General features: G+C 39.3%; 1 long non-coding RNA gene across 1 annotated transcript in view; it reads left to right on the top strand.

The window, feature by feature from the left end:
- LOC122804185 overlaps positions 1-19,789 on the top strand; it is a 170,350-nt gene that overhangs the window by 94,677 nt on the left and 55,884 nt on the right. The window contains exon 2 of the long non-coding RNA XR_006365198.1: positions 9,287-9,409. This is a non-coding gene — a long non-coding RNA (uncharacterized LOC122804185). The remainder of the gene's footprint in view (positions 1-9,286; positions 9,410-19,789) is intronic.

The raw sequence follows: 19,789 nt of genomic DNA, 5'->3' as shown, positions 1-19,789 counted from the left end.
GCCATTACAGTTCCAAAAATATACACTATTGTCTGTTTCAGCAGTGATGAAAGCAAGAACCTGTACTTGTTACGCATTCACAATCCTTAAGATCAGTTTAAACACTGTTTTGAAAGAGAGAGTGTTCTAACAGGCATTCTGAATTTCAGTGTCTTGCATGCAATATCTTTCCGAAGTGTAATCAAAAACACACTTATGCAAGGATGCTTTCTACTTCATCATCAAAGAAATACGGTAATTTATGCCATGTGAGCAGTCCAGTGTACAAGTATCCATGTGCTTGATTTTGCACTACACTGTTGATGGCCATCATATTAATAAACACTGTCCAAGTTCTTTAATGGGCTTGTGAGTGGTGTTGTTTATCCGTGGTCCTGATAGTACTGTAATTCATAAAAAGAAATTGTGCCACTTTCACATTGTGGACCAACAGACCCACTGCAAACCTATATTAGTCAATTTCCAAATAAAACAAACTACAGCATTTCTAGTGCTGTTTCTGAATCAAGGTAACAGTGGTAGACAGTACCTATCTGTGCATTGTCCAGGTGGTCTGACGTCATGAGCAGGAGCAATTCATGAAAATTATCACCCCATTGCTCATGAATACAGAGCAGCTCTAATTGTATACATGAGAAGTAGGCGTCCCTTTCTCCACCAGTAAGTTAACACCCCTCCCATACCCCCGAGTGTGATCAAACCCTCCATCCCTTTCTCCCATAGTGATGCAAGAGGGCCACAGCACTTCACTTTTCCCTCCTCCCTGTTTGTTTGACTGAAGCCAGGGTTTACTGAAAATATTTCATTGTGAAGATACTTCATGTAAAGCTACTATATTACATGTAAATGTAATGTGCATAGTTTGCTGTTATCTATTTTAAACAAGAACAGTAGAGAATGAAGCACATCTCGCATTGTGCTACATTTCATTTGGCCTTTTCCCACCAAAGCAAGCTGCTCATTTATGTTTTCTTCAGTTTAAAGCTCCACAATGTCCTGATGTCTTCTGTGTGTTGTGTATAGGTTCATAGGTGTGTACTAGACTAATGGCCCTTGGGCATTTACAAGCCTAACCATAGGATTACCCTGGCATCATGCCACCCAACCTTAGTTCCCAGTGCCTCTGTCGAGTAGAGCCACTGGAGTTATCCCTAGGGTGAATTTTCTATTTCCCATCCACTCATCAAGATTTCTCTTAAAGAGGGTCAGCTAGGTGGTCTGCTTGACATGTATGGGAAGTCTATTCCGTAGCATGGGCAGTCTTTGTGTTATGAACCTGTCCCTAAAAGTACGTTCTGTTAATTGTGGTAATGAGGTTGAGGTCTCTGGAGCATGTAGTGCGGAGGGATTGGGATTTCTTTAGATGTAGCATTTCTAACAGAGCTGGGTCAGACATGGCTTTGTAAATCAAGCAGAGATCGCCTGTAAGTAGGCGATATGAGACAGAGAATAGTTGACGTTTTTTGAGTCTGTCCATATAGGACAAGTGTTTAAGGCCTAGGATCCTCTTTGTGAGGTACTTTTGTGGCTTCTCCATTTATTGCAGGTGTCTAATGAGGTACATGTCAAATGGGGCATTGTACTCGATGATTGGTCTAATAAGGGAAGAGTAGAGGGAGACAATGACCTCTTTCTTCCTGGATGCAAAACCCTTAGTAATGAGATGTGCCACATAGAAGGACTTTCTGACCAGAGTGACAATGTGGTGATCAAAAGAGAAGTTGCCATCAACCTGTGTTCCCAGATCTCTTATAATGCCTTCCATGTTCGGTGGACTACCATCAATGTGGCAATTCATGGGGACCGGGTTTTTCCCAAAGGGGATGATGACACATTTCTTGGCATTGAGCTTAAGGCCATGGTTCCGACACCAGTCATTGGTCTCAGTGAGGTCATTCTGTAGGATGTCAACATCACTTGCTGAGTTAATAATAGCTCCCAACTTGCAAACATCTGTGATCTTTGACAGCCAGAGTCTCTTCGTGTTGGCCTGGACTTCAGAGAAATAGATACCAAACAGGAGAGGACCCAGGACTGAACCCTGTGGGACTCTACTCGTGACTAGTTGGCAGTCTGACTTGGAGTCAGCTACCTTCACATTGTGGGTTCTATCTGTAAACCAGTTTGCAACCAAACTAGTGATATACATGCATACAAGTGTTTCAAGCACGGGCATTAATGCCCCTCTAGCTTGTCAATATACCAACACACTTGTTCCCATAATAAATGTCCAGGCTGTTCTTAAAAATATCTAAACTAGTGCTTGCTTTAATGTAATTTGGTAGTCTGTTCCAAGCATCAGCTACTCTGTCAGAGAACCAATTAGTACACTTCTCATTCCTATAGAATCTTCTACATAGGTTAATCTGATGATTCTCTAGTACTTTTTGATAACCCCAAACATTCTCAGAGGGAGTTGTCCCTAAATACCCTATGTACCTGAATAAGATCTCCTCTTAAATATCTGTAGGAGACACTGTACAAGTTCAGATATTTTAGCCTTTCATAATAACTTAGATTTTCACATCCATGGATCCACTTGGTCTATTTCCACTGTACTCTTTCCAGTTTATTCATGCTTGTTTTCCTATAAGGTTTCCATGTAGTTATTCCATACTCAAGTTTGGGTCTAATCTAACTAACAAACAATGACTTCATTAGGTTTGATTTCCGAGACTTTATAAATCTTTTTATACAACCTATAGTTCTATAACTGTCATTAGCCAATTGGTTGATATGATTAGAAAAACTCATAGCTGAATCTACCCATATACCCAGGTCCTTAAATGAGTCTACAGTTTCAGTCACTGTGTGCTGTATTAAATATTCACCTTTCAGTTTATGTCTCCCAAATCTCACATGCTTAGGTTTTGATGTATTTATCAACATATTATTCTCCTGTGCCCTAATAGTCAATTTAGTCAAATTATTTTGCAGACACGCCTTATCTGTAACACTTGTAATCAGTTTACCCAGTTTCAGGTAATCAGCATATAGACTGTAGAACACCTCAGATGAAAAAGTAAGGTCTGAAAGATACAATCTAAACAAGTAAGGGCCTAGGACAGAGCTCTGTGGGACACCTTGACTGTAACCAAGGATTTCACCTGTCCAGTTGGTGTGTGATACTTGCCATGTCCTATTTGTAAGCCATGCAGCTATCCATCTTATCAACAGTACATCAATACCTAGTTGTACTAATTTATTGATTAGTGTGTTGTGTATGATCCTGTCAAGTGCTGAAGTAAAATCTATATAAATCACATCACAGCACAATTTTTCATTCATAGCCGTTATTATATTGTTATAGAACATCATGTTACAGGTGGTAATAGATCTGTTTTCAACATATGCATGCTGATATATGGTTTGAAGTCGCAGCTTATCCAGTTCTGACAATAACTTACCCAGTATTATCTTCTCCATCATTTTTCCACAACATGAAAGTAGACTTAAGGGTCTGTATGATTCTTGGTTTGTCCTACTCCACTTTCCCTTAAACACAGGTTTAATAAGTGCATGTCTCCGATCTTGAGGAATCTACCCATATTTATATGACCTACTGAATAATAGATATAATGGTAATGTAAGTTCTTGCTGAAGTGTTCTCAGGTCATTGTTACTTATTCTGTCTCCTACCTGTGTTTTGTTTGGATCCAGTTTGCACAGTTCTTTTTCAATATAATCTAATTTGATTCCAGTATCTGGAGTTAACTGGATGTCACTAGGACAACTTACCACCCCTTTTGTGGAGCCAAACTGTTTTGCATAAGATTTTGTAAATATATCTAAAATCTGTTGTGTCTGAGAATAAATTTTAGAATCTGCACACAGTTTATCAGTTTGTCTATCTTTACTCCTTCCATATCTTATGTATCTATAAAAAGGTTTCTTATTATGCTCAATATCTTTATATAAATTCTCTTCAAACTTTTCTAAATCTTGTCTAACACTATGCTTAATCTCTTTGTCCAGTTTATTTATTTCAGTTTCCAAAGTTGTAGTTCGACCTCTCTTCCATTTCTAATCAGGTATCTTGTTCTTATGGAAATATACCCCCTCATGTTGCGTGCCTAGATCCTGATGTTAAACATTTTTTTGACTTTTTGCACTCAAACAATTTCTCTTTCAAAACTTTCCACATTCTATCTGCAGTTTTTCCATTGAACACCTCACTCCAGTTAGTTTTATATAGTAACTGTTTTGCTTCCCTATAATCTGTCATTAACCTTCTGTGCATTGGCTTAGATTTCAGTTTGGCAGAATTATCTAGCAACAAATTAACCTTAATAACCCCATTATTACTCACATCAATGGTGGTAAAACTTGACTTGAAGTTACAGTTATTTCTTTGGGAACACAATGTGTAGTATGTTCCGTCCCCTAGTAGTTTTTTTTACAATCTGAAGCATTTGTTGTTAATGAATATACTCTGTGAATAATTTCTTTACTAACATTGTCAAATCAATATTGTTCCAGTCTATTTCTGGTAAATTTAAGTCCCCAGCTAATATTATTCTTCCTTCCTGTGTTTCATGTAAGAAATGTATGAATTCCTCTAGCTCATCTGCACTTGACTTTAGTGGTCTATATACTCCAACAATTGTTACATGTTCCAGGGTTGTCTTTATTGTCACAGTTACACAGTCTATAGTATTGGTGTTATCACTGAACATGTAATAATCACAGGTCTCATAGCTATCTTTAATCCCTATCATAACACCTCCACCTGATTTTTTTGTTAGAATGTCTGTTGCAGTAAAACATTTATACCCTGTCAGAACTGGTTTCCAGTCATTGTTCTTTAACCATGTTTCACAAACGATAACAACATGAATCTTGTGGGAAAGTAGCAAATTTTCTAATAAAAAAAAATATATTATTAATGCTCCTAGCATTAACAACCATCATAGATGCATCAAATGTTGCTATCTGTGAACCGTTACATTTTTGACCTGGCAAAAATCCTGGCTAGTGTTTGTCAAATATTGCAAAATATCTGCTGCAAAAATTCTCTTCCCTGATCTAGACAAATGCATAACATCCTGTCTGAGCACGTGGGACCAAAAGAAAGCTTGGATGCTCTACACATTTCCATTTTGTAAAACAGGACATTTTTTCCATGTAGGTGTTTATCCAAAATATCTTTTCATTCACAGTGACCTGACTATCCTTTCTATAGGTGATTTGTGAAAAATGTGTCCTAACACCAGTACAAGCTATACTATCTAGGAGAGTTGTCAGTTCCCGACTAACAGTCAGAGAATCTTTGTTGGCGACATCATTTCTACCATTATATGAGTTGATACCTAGCTTAGTGAGTTTTTCTATGATTCCTGAGTGGGGAATGGTATCAAAGGGCTTGGCCAGATCAAGATAGGCTGTATACACCATCTTGCCTTCATCCACAGATCTGGTGACTGACTCAAAGAAGTCGACCAAGTTGAGTAGGCATGATCTACCCTTCACAAAACCAAACTGTGTGGGATCCAGAGTTTGGAGATTCTGTATATCCTTGTTTATTAGGTCCATGATGATGTGTTCCATAGCTATGCATATCAGACTCGTCAGGCTAATGGAGCGATAGTTACCAGGGTCTGTAGTCACTCCTCCTTTGTGGAGAGAGATGACTGTAGCAGTGCACCATTCGGTAGGGACAAAGCCTGAGGTGAGGCTGTGATTAAACAAGGCACACAAGTGAGGTGCCAGTTCACTCTGTAGTTCATGCAGAGCACAGCCAGTGATATTTTCAGGTCCCATAGAAGCTGTATTCTTGGCCTTGGACAGTGCTGTTTTAACCTGTGCAGCAGTAATACTGGGTGCCTGGTAATCTACTGGTATTGTGATTGATCCTTTGGGGGGGGTAAACATGGCACTGAATCTGCCGGGCAGTATATTGGCAATATCTGCTGGCTCGGTATGGAAGTACCATTGTGCAGTAGCTCAGAGTAAATCTGGGTATTGCTGTGGAGATTCTTTACATAAGGCCTTGTGGTTGTCTTTACTTTCTGCTGCAATTCTGTTTTCAAAGCTAGCTTTAGAGGATTTGATGAGGGATCTCAACTTTTTCTTGAGGCTGATAAGGGAGTTTTTCCAGTCTTGGGACTTCATCTTATTCCACATCGGTTTCCTCCTTCTGTTGTAGAGTTTTTTTATGGCAGGAGACCACCATATTGGCTTCCTTTTTTTGGAAGAGAGCTTCTTGGTTCTATTGGGTATGGCGAGATCAATGGATTTGTGTACGTGTTTATACAGTGCATTGGTGTATGATTTGGCAGTCATGCAACTATTCTCCATTTGCATGGGTGCCGTGAAGTTAGCCACCTCTGTTTTTAGGAGCCCAAAGTTAACTTTGGAGAAGTTTTTCATGGTGGTTACCTTTGTGGGGGGGGGAGGGTGGATTTCCAAGATGATTAGTTTGTGGTCGGATCTAACTAGGGAGGAGCTGATTATTGGTGTAAAGCAATGGTCACCCATGTTAGTAATGACCAGGTCAAGGATGTTGCTACCTCTAGTGGGGGTAAGAACGAGCTTGTCCAGGGCATTGGAATTAATGAACTCCAGGAAATGTTGGGCAAGTGCATTGGTACATGAGTAGTTTTCCCAGTTAATAGAGGGGTACTTGAAGTCACCTATTATGAGAGTGTTAGGTTGGACCCTAATATTCTCCAGGGTGCTTAGGAATGTGGAGTGTGAGTCCTGGGACATGGTTGGGGACCTATAGCAGGCTATGACCTGAATCGTTGTCTTACCTAATGTTAGCTGCACCTGAAGTATCTCTGATGCATTATGTTGGGCTACCAGTATAGAGGTGTGTGCATCCTTTATGAATATGGAAACACCACTGCCTTTGGAGCTTTGGTACAAGTTCTAGGGCCGAAAGATGTGGAAAGAGTTATAGCCTGGTAGTGTAGGGGTGCTGTCTGCTGCCTGGAACCAGGTCTCTGTTACAGCACAAATGTTGATGTTCTCCATTTTAAAGAGTGCTTCAAGCGAGTGCATTTTGAGATTCTAGCATTGAGCAGCATGATCCTCAGATTGCATTTGTTTGTAGCTGTTATGATGGTAATTTGGTCTTTGGAACACTGCCTAAAAATGGCAGTATAGGGGTGACAAGATCCTTGGCCAGTATCCGAAAGCCCAGAGGTGACAGATGCAGGCCATCTCTGGCAAAGCATGGAGATCTGTCAATCATGTATGTTGACTATTCTACATTCAGATATATTGGCTTCTTCAACAGGCCCCTTAATTCAGGAAAAAGTGGCCCCCACAATTCCTGTTATGCACTGTATATGTGGCTAGGGCTTCTGGCCGGAGTTGTCCCCACAATTCCTGTTATGCACTTTATATGTGGCTAGGGCTCCTGGCCGGACTTGTCCCCACAATTCCTGTTATGCACTGTATATGTGGCTAGGGCTTCTGGCCGGACTTGTCCCCATAATTCCTGTTTTGCACTGTATATGTGCGTAGAGCTCCTGGAAATGCCTGTAGTGGTGAATCAAGTAAATAAATTTTTTCAATTGGAAATCATATTTTCTACTGCATATCATAATAAAATATGGAATTCTCTTATCCTTTTATCAACATCTAGGCATCTGAAATATTGCCTCTTGGCCTCATCAAGGTGAGCTGCAAGTCTATTTTTTGTCACAAAGGTAACAAAATAAACCAACAAAGTACTTAATATATTCATCTATGCAGGCTGTTTCTTACCACCTGAGAACAATTTTAAACATGGACATACAGGCATTGTGAACAGATTTTGAGATGGTTTATAGAAAGCTAAGCCATGACTTTTGTTCTATACAACACTGAGGTTGCAGAAAAACTGCTTACTAGAAATACTGATGCTTGGTACACAGGTAATTGCTTTGTGATATTTGTCTGAGTGTCTACATGTGTGTATGTGAGTGTTTGACTGTGTATGTCTGTGTGTCCATGTGTGAATGTTTCTTTCTGTGCACATGTGTACATGCACAGGAGAGTGTGTGAATGCAAATATGTATGACTCTGGGTGCATGTTTACTTTTCATTTGGTTGTGCATATGCATCTGTACGTGTGTGTGTGTGTGTGTGCGTGTGTGTGCGTGTGTGTGCGTGTGTGCATGTGTGTGTGTGTGTGTGTGTGTGTGTGTGTGTGTGTGTGTGTGTGTGTGTGTGTGTGTTTATTTCTGCATGTAGGCAAAGGTATAGCTGCAGGGGTTACCTTCAATTAATACAGCAACATAAATCGTCTAGAAAAGTGATGCAATATAACTTTAGATAATGCCAGGCTACACACTGTTTACTGCCATCTATAACTCTGATAGTAAGGAAAGCTTATTACTTTGTCATCATTGATGTTAGTTTTCTTATAAGTTTACATGTAATACTGAAGTTTGCTTTACCTCATTCTGTCAGATTGTGTGAGATGGGGTGCACGTTCAGTGTTTTTTTTCTCATTTTCCCCACGGTAGTATGACTGGAGTTAATAAATGTTAGGGAGAACAGAGGGCTTGGCTCCTGCAAAAAACAGATGTTTTCTGTTTTGTGTTTTTTTATATTTTTCATGTTTGTTGAGGTATGCTGGGTTTAGACAAAATGTGTGTTACATTAGTTTTGTTTCAGTCACTTGTGTTTAAAAATTGATGATTTAAATCAAATGACATAGATTCAGTTACAATGAAGTTGCTGTTTACAAAATAGTACTGTATTTAAATTAAGACATTATATTCTGATACAAAATGGTGTATAGAGTGAGTACCAGCCTTTGTTAATATCATGATGCTTTAAAGGAAATGTTAACTTTATGTAAATTGTTTATCTTCCTATCATAAAAGAAACTAAGAGTATCTGGCACAGTTTGATGGGTATTTTTTGGTTCTAATGAAGTGAAGAAATTCTTTTTGACTGGCATGAGTGCAAATAAGTACAGTATATGCAAAACACAAGAGAAGCAGCAACTTATGTGAACTTTTATTTACAGATGTGCTTAACTATACAGTGTAAGAAGCCATTTGTCTGAATACCAGCCCACTAAGAATCATTTTAGATTTCTGATATTGCTCTTGTATTCTCCCTATTCTTTCTGAGATAGAATTTATATACACTGTTGTCCATGTTGTGATTTGTTCTGTTAGCAATTCTCACTGAAAGCTCAAACTGAATCTTACTCTGAAAAGTCTTCATATTAGCCTAGTGGCATGATTTGTAACCATCATTTTTATGACTTAAATTATCTTTCATTCACAGGTGAAACATTATAAGGGCCTCAATTGTATTCCTTTTTTTTCTACCTCCTATACAGTGTGTTGAAGTTCTGCAATCTTTTCTGACAGTTAATTTTCTGACACAACCAAACTGCACTTTTCACCTTTTGTGGCATACACCGATTGCTCCAGCTTTGTAACAGCTTCTGTTAAAGTCACTGGTAAGTTGCATCTGTTTATAAACCAGTCTTAAGCAATTACTCAGTGCCATTATCATCGGTTGCTAAATATTTTCTGCAACATCTGAAGCATTTCACAAAATGGTTAAAACCTGTTTGCGTTTGGATTGTTTAGCAAGATGCATGTTATTGTTGTCTTAAGAATGTGGTTTGTTGTATCAGCTCAATTCCAGCAGGGTGGGCCTCAGAGACAAAAATAAGATCAAGAGAAAATAAAAGTATTATATGGTATGTGCATGAGTGTTTCCCAGATGGTTTCCTATTAGGTTTTAAAAATGTGCCAATGACAGTGATGTCTTTGGCACTCAAAAGGGAAAAGTTAAAACAGATTTATTCTTGGCTACGTTTTAAAACACACACTGGAGAATGGCTAAACTAAGTATTCTTTCAGTAATCTGATGCTAGGAAAGTGCAGAATCTTTACAGTACTAATTGTACAGAGTGCCTTGATAACATCCTATATGGCAAAAAGTAACTGCTGTGCTTTGCATAAGGAATGCAGAATATAACCGACTTTTAATGCCATTCTTTTATACACAAAACTACTGAAAGTATACTGTTTTAACAAAAAATAATGCTTTAAGCTTCTGTGGGTGTAACCACACTTAGGAAATGTGGTTAATACAACAGGAAGCAGAAGGATTTGTCTAGCTATTTCATGGTTTTATGATTACTTCTTTCCACAAGAGTAGCAATTTTTAGCTCATGGATTGCTATAGCAAATGAATATTGTTTGACTGCAATCTGACAGTGTATCATTAGTGCAAGTTGACCACATCAGATGCCCAAAGCCCAAGAACAGGGAGTGTCCCCAAGTAGAAGCATGCAGAACAATGTGACTGAGAGAAAATATAGTAAACCGGGAGCCTATGCAGCCTGCAAAGTAAAGCAGAGTAGTGCACGATCTGCCATGCACCTTCTGTCATAACTCCCCTGTCTTATTACATTTTGAACTTTACATTTACCCCACCCATACTTAACAGCCAGTGCCACTTTGTATCCATTTATAGATTATTTCTTCCAAATGAGGGGACCAAGTACCTCAATGACACTTTCACTCTACAACAATACTGGTATGGACACCATAGTTATGTTTTATGAAATATGTCAGAAACTCCCATCAAACTTTCAAGTTTTAAAGGCCAATTAGGATTTGCTATGGTGGATGAGTAATGGCAGGCTATTCCCTAAACAAGGGATTTACTGGGTTACAAAATGATTCTGCAATAAATGTTGTGTTTAGAGTGAGCATTGGACAGGTCAAAACCCTTCCCATGGGACACTGATCTCAGCAAAGCTGAAACTAGCTGTTCAGGTCCAAATCTAGCTCCCCACCCCATCTTAAAATATGTCCCCTCATACATCAGGAAAATAAACGCAGCTTGCTTCAGCTTATACCACACACAAAATACACTGAAGTGCTTCAGTCCTCACCACAAAAACAGTATAAGCATTCATATCCTGAAGTTGGTACAGAAATGAATGCAGTATCGCCCGATTGGCATGCGTAAATTGTGCCCCCTAACACCCTGTGTCCAGGGCACCTGCCCCTTTCACCCCACCCTAGCTACACCTCTAGATCTCAGCCACAGGTAATATCACACATTCCTGAAATGAAGGGAACCAACTCCTAATAATCAGTCTAATGATACTTACACTAAATCTGACCTACTGGATCCACTTTGACCCATAAGAACCTTTCAAGCATATAATATGTATTTATTTATTTATTTTACATTTGTTAACCGGGATAGTCCGACTGGACACAGGTCCATTTTCAGCTGAGGCCCGGGGAGAAAAGCTCCACATGTGGATAGTTGCATAAGAGTTAAACAGTAGCAGTTTTATACAGTCACATATAGATACCAGTACAGTATTATAGGATTATATGCATTCTTGGAATACATACATTCATAAACCTAACATAGTAGTTTTCTTGTTCAAACTTAGACATTTTTAGTGGTACAAGGCTGAAAAAGGTAGCATGTCATTCAGTAGTACAATACATATGAGAATGAGACTAAGTCTGAAACATTGACTATTTTACAGATAGCCAGGTAGTGAAGAGAGTGGTAAGCTGGTTAGTCAGGGTTGGTACAGGGGCACAGCCAGTGACTTTTTAGGAATTTTTTGAGAGATGTTTTAAATTGGTTAATAGTCTGGTTTGCTGTAAGTTCGGCAGGGAGCTGATTCCAGATTGTTCCAACAGAGTTGCAAAACAATGAGTCACCTGCTGAGTTTTTAGATTTAACAGTTTGTGCCAGTATTTTGTCAGAAGACCGGAGAGCTTTTAGGTTACTGTAAGGGGTAATTATATTTTTGAGTATGGATGTGCTTTCAGGCTGATGGAGGACTTTGTGGGCTATTATTAATTGATTATACTGGATTTGAGAGGGAAACTCTAGCCAGCCTAGAGATCATAGGTTAATACAGTGGTGGGTTCTATATGCTGAGCCTGTGGCAAATCTGGCTATGGTGTTGTAGCAGCTATTGAGTTTATTGAGGTCAGATTTACTCAGGTTTGTATAGTTTGGGAAGGCATAAAGAAGGGTTGAAAGTAAATGTGTTCGGGCAATAACTGTCCTAGCAGTTGGGGTTAGAAATGCATTAATTCTATATAGAGATCCTAGCTTCTTGTTGACTGTTTTAATGGTTTTGTCGATGTGAGCGTCAAACTCAAGGTTATTGTCAACAATTACACCTAATAGTTTTGTATTACTTTCTAGGGAAATTATCGTGCCATTATTAGATGTTATGGTAAATGATGGGAGTGTAGCTTTCTGGGTGGGGGTGAAGAGTACCAGTTTTGTTTTCTTTGGATTCAATAGAAGACGCCTGTCAGTGAGCCAGTTTTCTACTACATTGAAAGTATTTTGGGTTAAGGTCTGCAGGTCTAATGGGGAGGCGGCAGAACAGATTAGGGTAGAGTCATCTGCATATTGAATGCAGGTTACTTTGGGGTGACTGTATGAAGATCATTAATGAAGATGGAAAATAGGAGAGGTCCTAGTATAGACCATTGAGGAACTCCAAGGGTGACTGGTAGTAGGGAAGAAAGGCTGTCCTTCCATAGCACAGCTTGTTGTCTGCCACTTAGGTAGGACTGAAACCAGTGTATTGCTAGGCTGTCTATGGCAAGAGGTTTTAGTGTTTGAATGAGTAGCTGGTGGTTTACCATATTAAATGCCTTAGATAGGTCAAGAAAGACAACAGAGGAGGGCGTATTATTATTATGGATTTGATTTATTGTCTGAGAGAAGGATAGAAGGGCTGTGGTGGTACTATGGTGGGGTCTAAATCCATTTTGGGAGGGAGCCAGGAGACTGTGCAAATTGGGGTAATGAAGGAGTTGCTTGTGGATACATTTTTCCATAATTTAGCCAGAGGGGACAGAATGGCGATGGGCTGGTAATTTGATAGATCAGTGGAGTTACCCCCTTTATGGAGAGGAATTATATAGGAAATTTTCCAGATGGAGGGGATATATGCTTCAGAGATGGTTCTGTTAATTAATATTGAGATGGGATACGCTATTGCATTTGCAGCCTTTTGAAGATATTCAGCTGGGACTAAGTCTGCTGAAAGGGTGGTGGGTTTCAGTTTCTTGATTAAGGATCGGATAAATGCTGTTGGTGCAGGTTGAAAGTTAAAGGATGGGTGGGCATTGGATATGGGGTTAATAGGGTCTAGGTTGTTGGGGCCTAGTTGATTGGCAACGGATTGTATAGTTTCTGTAAAGAAGGTATCGAAGGTGTTGGCAATATTTTCTGGAGGTTTTTGGAGGATAGACGCAGGGGTAGGGGTAGTAGTATTACCTGGATGGAGAAGATTGTTTAAGCTGGACCAACATTTTTGTGGTCGATTTTGATGTTTATGTTGCAGGTTACAGTAATAGTCTTTTTTGTCTAACATTATAGATTTCTTAGTATCATTTCTTATCTGTTTATATACTAGTTGATCCTTAGGGTTTTTATTGGTTTTCCAAGATGACCAGGCTTTATTTCTATTCATGATTTTTTGTCTAGTTTCTTTGGACAGCCACGGTGCTACTTTTTTCTTTGTTCTGATGGTCCAGGTGGATGCATTGTAAGAAATGTGGAGTTAAAGTGTGATACTGCCTCGTCTAGTGGGAGTAGTTTTAGTCTATTCCAGTTACATGTTTGAAGTTCTAATTGGAATTTGGTTTGATTGAAGCTCTTATTGTTCCTGATAGTTCTGAAGTTAGGTATTTGAGGGATATAATTTTTTGTCTGAGTATATATGTAAGGAGGTGATCACTTATTTCCTCAGGTTGGGTGCCTGCCTTATACATTTGGGGAGGGTTATTAATGAGAATCCAATCTAGTATGCTTTCTTTGTTATTGGGCTTACTAGTTCTGGAGGTGGAGGTTATGAGTTGGGAGAAACCATATAGAGTTATGTGGGTAGTAGGGAAGTCTGAGGAGCAGGTGTTCAAGTCTATATTAAAGTCACCTAAAACAATAGTTTCCTGTGGGGAGTTTATGGACAGCCACTGTAGAATGTCTTCAAGGATATTGGTGTTGTTGCCAGGTGGGCTATAAATGCAGCCGAAGTTTATAGATTTATGCTGGTTAATTGGTAGTTTTGTAAAGAGTATTTCAGCTTTATCAGCTTGAGGAACTTGTGGATAGTTGGAAAAAGTTACATTAATTGAAGATTTATATAAGACAGCTACCCCGCCTTCCTTCTTTGAGGTGTGGTCCAGTCATATTATATTGTAACCTGGAGGAGTAACTTCATTGTCAGTGGTGGATGGCTTAAGCCAGGTTTCTGTAAGACATAGTATATCTGGGGAGTGTACTGCCAAGAGGGCATGCCGGTAGTGGATTTTGTTATTTAGGCTTTTGATGTTTAGGTGGCAGACGAGGAAAGAGGTAGAGGAGATGTTTAAGTTTTGCAGGCTAGAGGGGATATTATATATTGGGTTGGATGCTTCTGATGGGGTTGGTCCTGGGTTGGGGTGGATGTCCCCATCCATTGTGAGGTTAATTTGAGAATAGTTTATTAGTTTTTGAAGTTTGAATAATAGTTTGTAGTAGTGTTTAGTTCTAGGGTTAACATAACTGATTCGAACGAGCTGTTGAGTTATTGTAATATGGTAGTTGGAAGGGAGGGGGAGTAGTGGCTGATTAAAGTTATGTGAAAGCATGAGTATTGGTCTGTGATCTGGGGTAGTGGGAGCCTGGAAGGGAGAGATGTTCATAAGCTGTGATAAAATACGTAATTATCAGAATGGGTAAAAGGTAGTAGGAGGGCTTTGAATTGAAAGGTGGGGTTGAGGCTTGTAGAGGCATTGAAGAGGTTTTGCAACTTACAATTGTTTAAGAATGGGTGTGGGAGGGTAGTAGATGAGGGTAGAGTAGAGAAATAGGGAGGGTGTTGTGGTTAAGGTGGGTCTAACAATTGCTAATTGGTTCTATAATTAAGGGCGTGGCAGTTGTGGCTATAAATTTAGCACATCTAGGGGCAGGAGGAATTTGGGGGCAGGGTGGGGCACGGAGCAAGTCCGAGCAGAGCTAGGGTGAGTGTAGCTGGACTAATGCAAAGAAACCAGCTTGCAGTGGGAAACTATCAACACATTAAGTATAATGAGGCTTTTTTATTTGTTTGTTTTAAATACTTTCTTATCCTTGTTTTTGCCTTCAGTATACAATTTTTATGTAGTATACTGTTAGCAATCATGTTTTGCAGCCTTTTCTCACATTAAGCTTTCTTCTGCCAATTGTCTGTTATTTTTGTACAGAGCTCAAGAGTTTAAACCCCTGCTTCAGTTTTATGCTATGTAATTTCTAGTTTTATATGTTTTATGCAGGGAGCTCAACTGTTTTTCCTTAGTTAGTATGATTAAGCTCAGTTTCTGAGTGTTAAAATCTAAGGCAGACAGCTGGGCTACAGAGCCTACAGTAAAAAGGAGATTCGTTCTGTGTGTCTGAATTAATTTATGCTAGTAATATACCTAGAAACTTAGATATGCTCACTAGGTAATCCTTAGATATAGGAGTAACCCAGTTTAGTATTTTAGGGTTGATTGTGGGGCTTTGAGGGATTACTGGCAGTGCTGTAGACATGATCACTGATCAATATAGTACATACAATCAGGATAAGATAATATTAACCTTGGCAGATCTTTTCAGAGTCGAGGGACAGTGCAGGAAAGTTTCCAGTTAGGTTTCAGCAGGGGAGGTGTCCTTCTGGCATTCAAGCCTTTCAGGGATCGGGCAGATAGATTCTTGGACTGTTTCAGTTCTACTTTCATGACATCTATGTCTTAGTTGGAGGTCTTTATCTCCTTTTACCTTCTTCCTGTCTTTTGCAGGTCTGCTTTACCTGATCATTATCTACGTTCCTGCATATGCCTGAACTACTGTAAACTGCTTAACGTTCTCTGCAGTTGGGGCTACTTTGGATTCAGCTGTCATTCTTCATTTCTTCATCTATCGCACATTCTCAATCCTGCTACTCATCTCATGGCTTCATCTCCATCATCTCAATCTTACTCAGCTGCTCTGCCTTCACTGCCAAGTTTCTGCACCATGCAGAGTCACTGCTTGCACCCGTTTATTACAATTTACTTTTGATCCTTGTTAGCATTCTTCTGTCTCATATTACCCCCTACACTTTGTTACAGTTTGCTGTACACCTCTGATCTAGATTTGACCTCATTCAGATTTCCCTTCTCCTTAACAATATCAGCCCCAGGTACTTGAAGGTGTTAACTCATTCCACTATTTTCCATTATATATTAATTTTTCAGCTTCTGTACTTTGCCCCATTTTCTGCCATGGCAACTGTCTTGTCTGTGCTCACTTTCATCCCATGTACCTGCAGTTTTACATGCAAGTCCCCTATCATTTGCCGGAGTTCCTGCTCAGAGCCTGCCTGTAGTGCTGTAGTGCTACGTCATCTGCATTCAGTAACTTCATTGAGCCACTCCCCCATCCCCTCTGACCTGTTTTTTGATATATTTCCTTCCCAGCATAATAGCAGTGGGCACAGAGCAGAACCCTGATGTACACTCAGTCTCATGGGAACCCCTCTGTGAGTCTAAACACTGTTCATACTTGTGTCTTTGGGTCCCTGCACATAGCCTGTATTAGTTCTACCAATGTTTTCAGAACTTCAAACAATTTTAAGACTACCCAAATCAGCCTTCTTAGGATATTGTCACACACCTTCTCCACTTGTAAGAATTTCTCATTGGAAGCTTTTCTTTTCTCCACTATCTGCCTTACTGCAAACAATGTGTCTGCTGTACTGCATCTTGATTGATTGATTGATTGATTGATTGATTGATTGATTGATTGATATATTTGATATTTGTTGACCAGGTTATTCCATCTGAGTTTGCACCCTTTTTCAAAGTAGGCCCAGGAAGAAAAGTTCCACAGTACAAGTTATACAAGTATAAAATTTAGAAGGCAAATTATGCAAGTAAAAAATTCACAGTACAGAATAAAAAATTCACAGCTTCACAGTATCAATCATACAAGTTTAAAATAGGACAAATTGTACAAGTAAGAAATTCACAGTACAGAGTAAAAAAATCATAAAACAGATTACACAAGTGAAAAATTAACAGAAGTAAAGTAAAATAAAGTAAATTCTATAAAAAACATATACATAAAAGGTTAAAGAGATGATCAGTTGTAGTGCAATAAGAGATGTCAAAGAATGAGGGATAACAAATTAGAAGTGGGTACTGAGGAGGATTTGGTCAGAGCAAAGTAGCAAAGATGCAGAAAAGTTGTTATTGGTGGTCTAGTATGAGAGTCATAGAAGTTAGTTTGACAAGTTGCAGTATGAAAATAAGAGAGAAAGGTAGAAGGGAGAAAGGAAAATTAGTATCAGATTATTGGGGGGGGGGCAGGATTGTGGAGGGGTATACAGGGCAGTAGTAGATTATTGTTGTAATACACATGAAGTTAGAATAGATAGCATAATTGTGGGAAATAAAGCTGTAGTGAGGAATGTGAGGGAGGGAGAAGAATAAAGGCGGAAAGAGGGAGGGGAGGAATTTTAGGAGGGATGGTTGATGTGACATCTCCAGGTGCTGTGTAGATCATTTCTGAGAGTTGTCTTGAATTCATGTGCATGGGTGATATTTCCGAGAGCATGGGAAGCTTATTTCATGAAAGAGCAGGAAGATAGCAGTATAGGTTTTGTTCCAGTGATTTTTTTTAGGTTTATGAATCTATAAAAGACATTGTTCCAAGTTTCTGAGGGAGCGTGATGGGTTATAGAGGAAGACTACAGAGGATATGCTAGGGCAGGAGGAAGGCTTGTTTAGGATAGTGTGGATGATGAGAAGTTGAGGAAATGTGAGTTGGTTAGGAAATTCTAACCAATTGAGAGTTTGGAGAGCAAGTCAGTGGTGTGATTTTGGCAGCCTGTTAGCTGCAAATCTGGCTACTTTGTTATATGTGGTTTCAAGTTTGGATAATAGGGAAGACTGTAAGTTAGTAAGGATTTGAGAACAGTACAAGAGGTTAGGAAGAAGATAAGCCTGAGCAAGTGAAATTCTTGAGTTAGGGGTGAGGAACCTTTGGTTTCTATAAAGTAGACCAAGCTTTTAGTGGATTTTCTTTATACAGTTGTGTACATGGAGGTCGAATTTAAATTGGTCATCTATGATAACACCAAGGAGATTGTGTGGGATTCAGTTGAGATTATGGTGTTGTTAAGGGAACAGATGGTGAATGAGGATTTAAGATGGTAGAGAGAATTGGGCAGGAATAGGAGGAGTTTTGTCTTTTTAAGATTAAGTATGAGTTGATTGTTAGTAAGCCAGGTTGCAGTGAGCTTAAAAGAGGTTTGAATTAGGGTGAACAAGTCAGAGGGGTTATTAGCCATGGTGATGATAGTGGCGTCATCCTCATACTCTGTGAGGGATGACTGAGGACAGGATATGTGGAGCTGGTTAGTAAAAATGTTAAAAAAAGGGGGCCTAGAATTGAGCATTGTGGGATGCCCATTTTTATGGGAATAAGGGGAGATAGAGCAGAGAGCCATTTGACTGACTGCTGTCTGTTAGTGAGGTAGCTGGTAAACCAGGAAATAGTTGCAGGGAAGAGGCTTAGTTGAGAAAGCTTGGAAAGGAGGATGGAGTGGGAGACAGTGTCAAAGGCTTTGGAGAGATCTAAAAAGAGACAGGACAGACGTTTATTATTGTCTCTGGCTAGTGAGATGGAGTTAGTAAAATAAATGAAAGCGATAGTAGTGCTGCGGTGGAGGACACCATACTGCTCACCTCCCATTTTACTTTTCACTGCTCTGCTTATTCATCCATGAGTTATTCACTACAACACTTTCATGCTGTGTAACAGCAGTCTGATACCTCTGTACTGCCCACAGTTGTGAATATCCCTTTTGTTCTTATACACTGACACTAGACTGTTATTCTCCAGTCTTATGGTATGCACTGCTCTCTCCATACTGCAATGAGTACCCACCGAGAAGCCATTTCTCTCCTAATGTACCCAACATCTTTATCACATGTTCTACAACTTCCTTAATGCACATCAAATGTCTTCTAGGACTGAGCCCCTTCCTTTTTCATGATACGCTGCACTTGTGGTAGTCCAGCTTCTGTGCTTGTAAAGTAGCTGTAACTATGTAATTTTGTGACTTTGGCAAATGTCAAGAGCCTGATGAAGAAAATACAGGCAGACTCCCAACAAGCAAGATAGTTCAGCAATAAGGTGGACAAGATGCAGCAAAGCTGCAAATACATAGAATTTAATAATAACATAGAAAGAAACTATTTAACTTTAGCCAAGATCCAAAGGAGAAAGCAACAGGATAAATCAGAGTAATATACAGCAGGTAATCTTTGAAAAGTACATGATAGTAGCAGAAATATCTTCAGGTCTTGGAAGATCTATGACCCACATGAGGGAACAGCTTACAGTATATTGGGTACAATATAGCAGCTACAATACTTACAGCTGCAATGATTTCGATGTTGTCCACAGCCAAACTCAAAGTGAGGAAACAAAATTTCATTGGAGGCAGATATAACCAAATTTTAGAGGACATAATTAATCTAGTCAGTAGCAGTCCAGACAAAATAGTAAATTCTACTGGTTTCACTAGAAGAGACAGGTACAACCAAACATTACAGTATATAGTTAATCCAGTCATTAGCCATCCAGACAACATAATAAATTCTACGTTAAATAAACTAAAGGTGTTACTGCTCAAAGCTAGGAGTCTCAACAAGAAGTTCCACTCCCTGAAAGTGCTCCTCACCCTTTAGAGTGTTGATATCTATGCAGTTACTGAGATGTGGTTTAAAATCATGGATGGCACCTTGACAATACAAAGCTGTAATGGCTTCCACAA

Source organism: Protopterus annectens, chromosome 6.part0 (assembly GCF_019279795.1).
Source record: "Protopterus annectens isolate FY-2018-M chromosome 6.part0, PAN1.0, whole genome shotgun sequence".
NCBI classification, from domain to species: Eukaryota; Metazoa; Chordata; order Ceratodontiformes; family Protopteridae; genus Protopterus; species Protopterus annectens.
The sequence above is the reverse complement of the archived record's forward strand: the minus strand, read 5'-3'. Positions and strand labels throughout refer to the sequence as shown.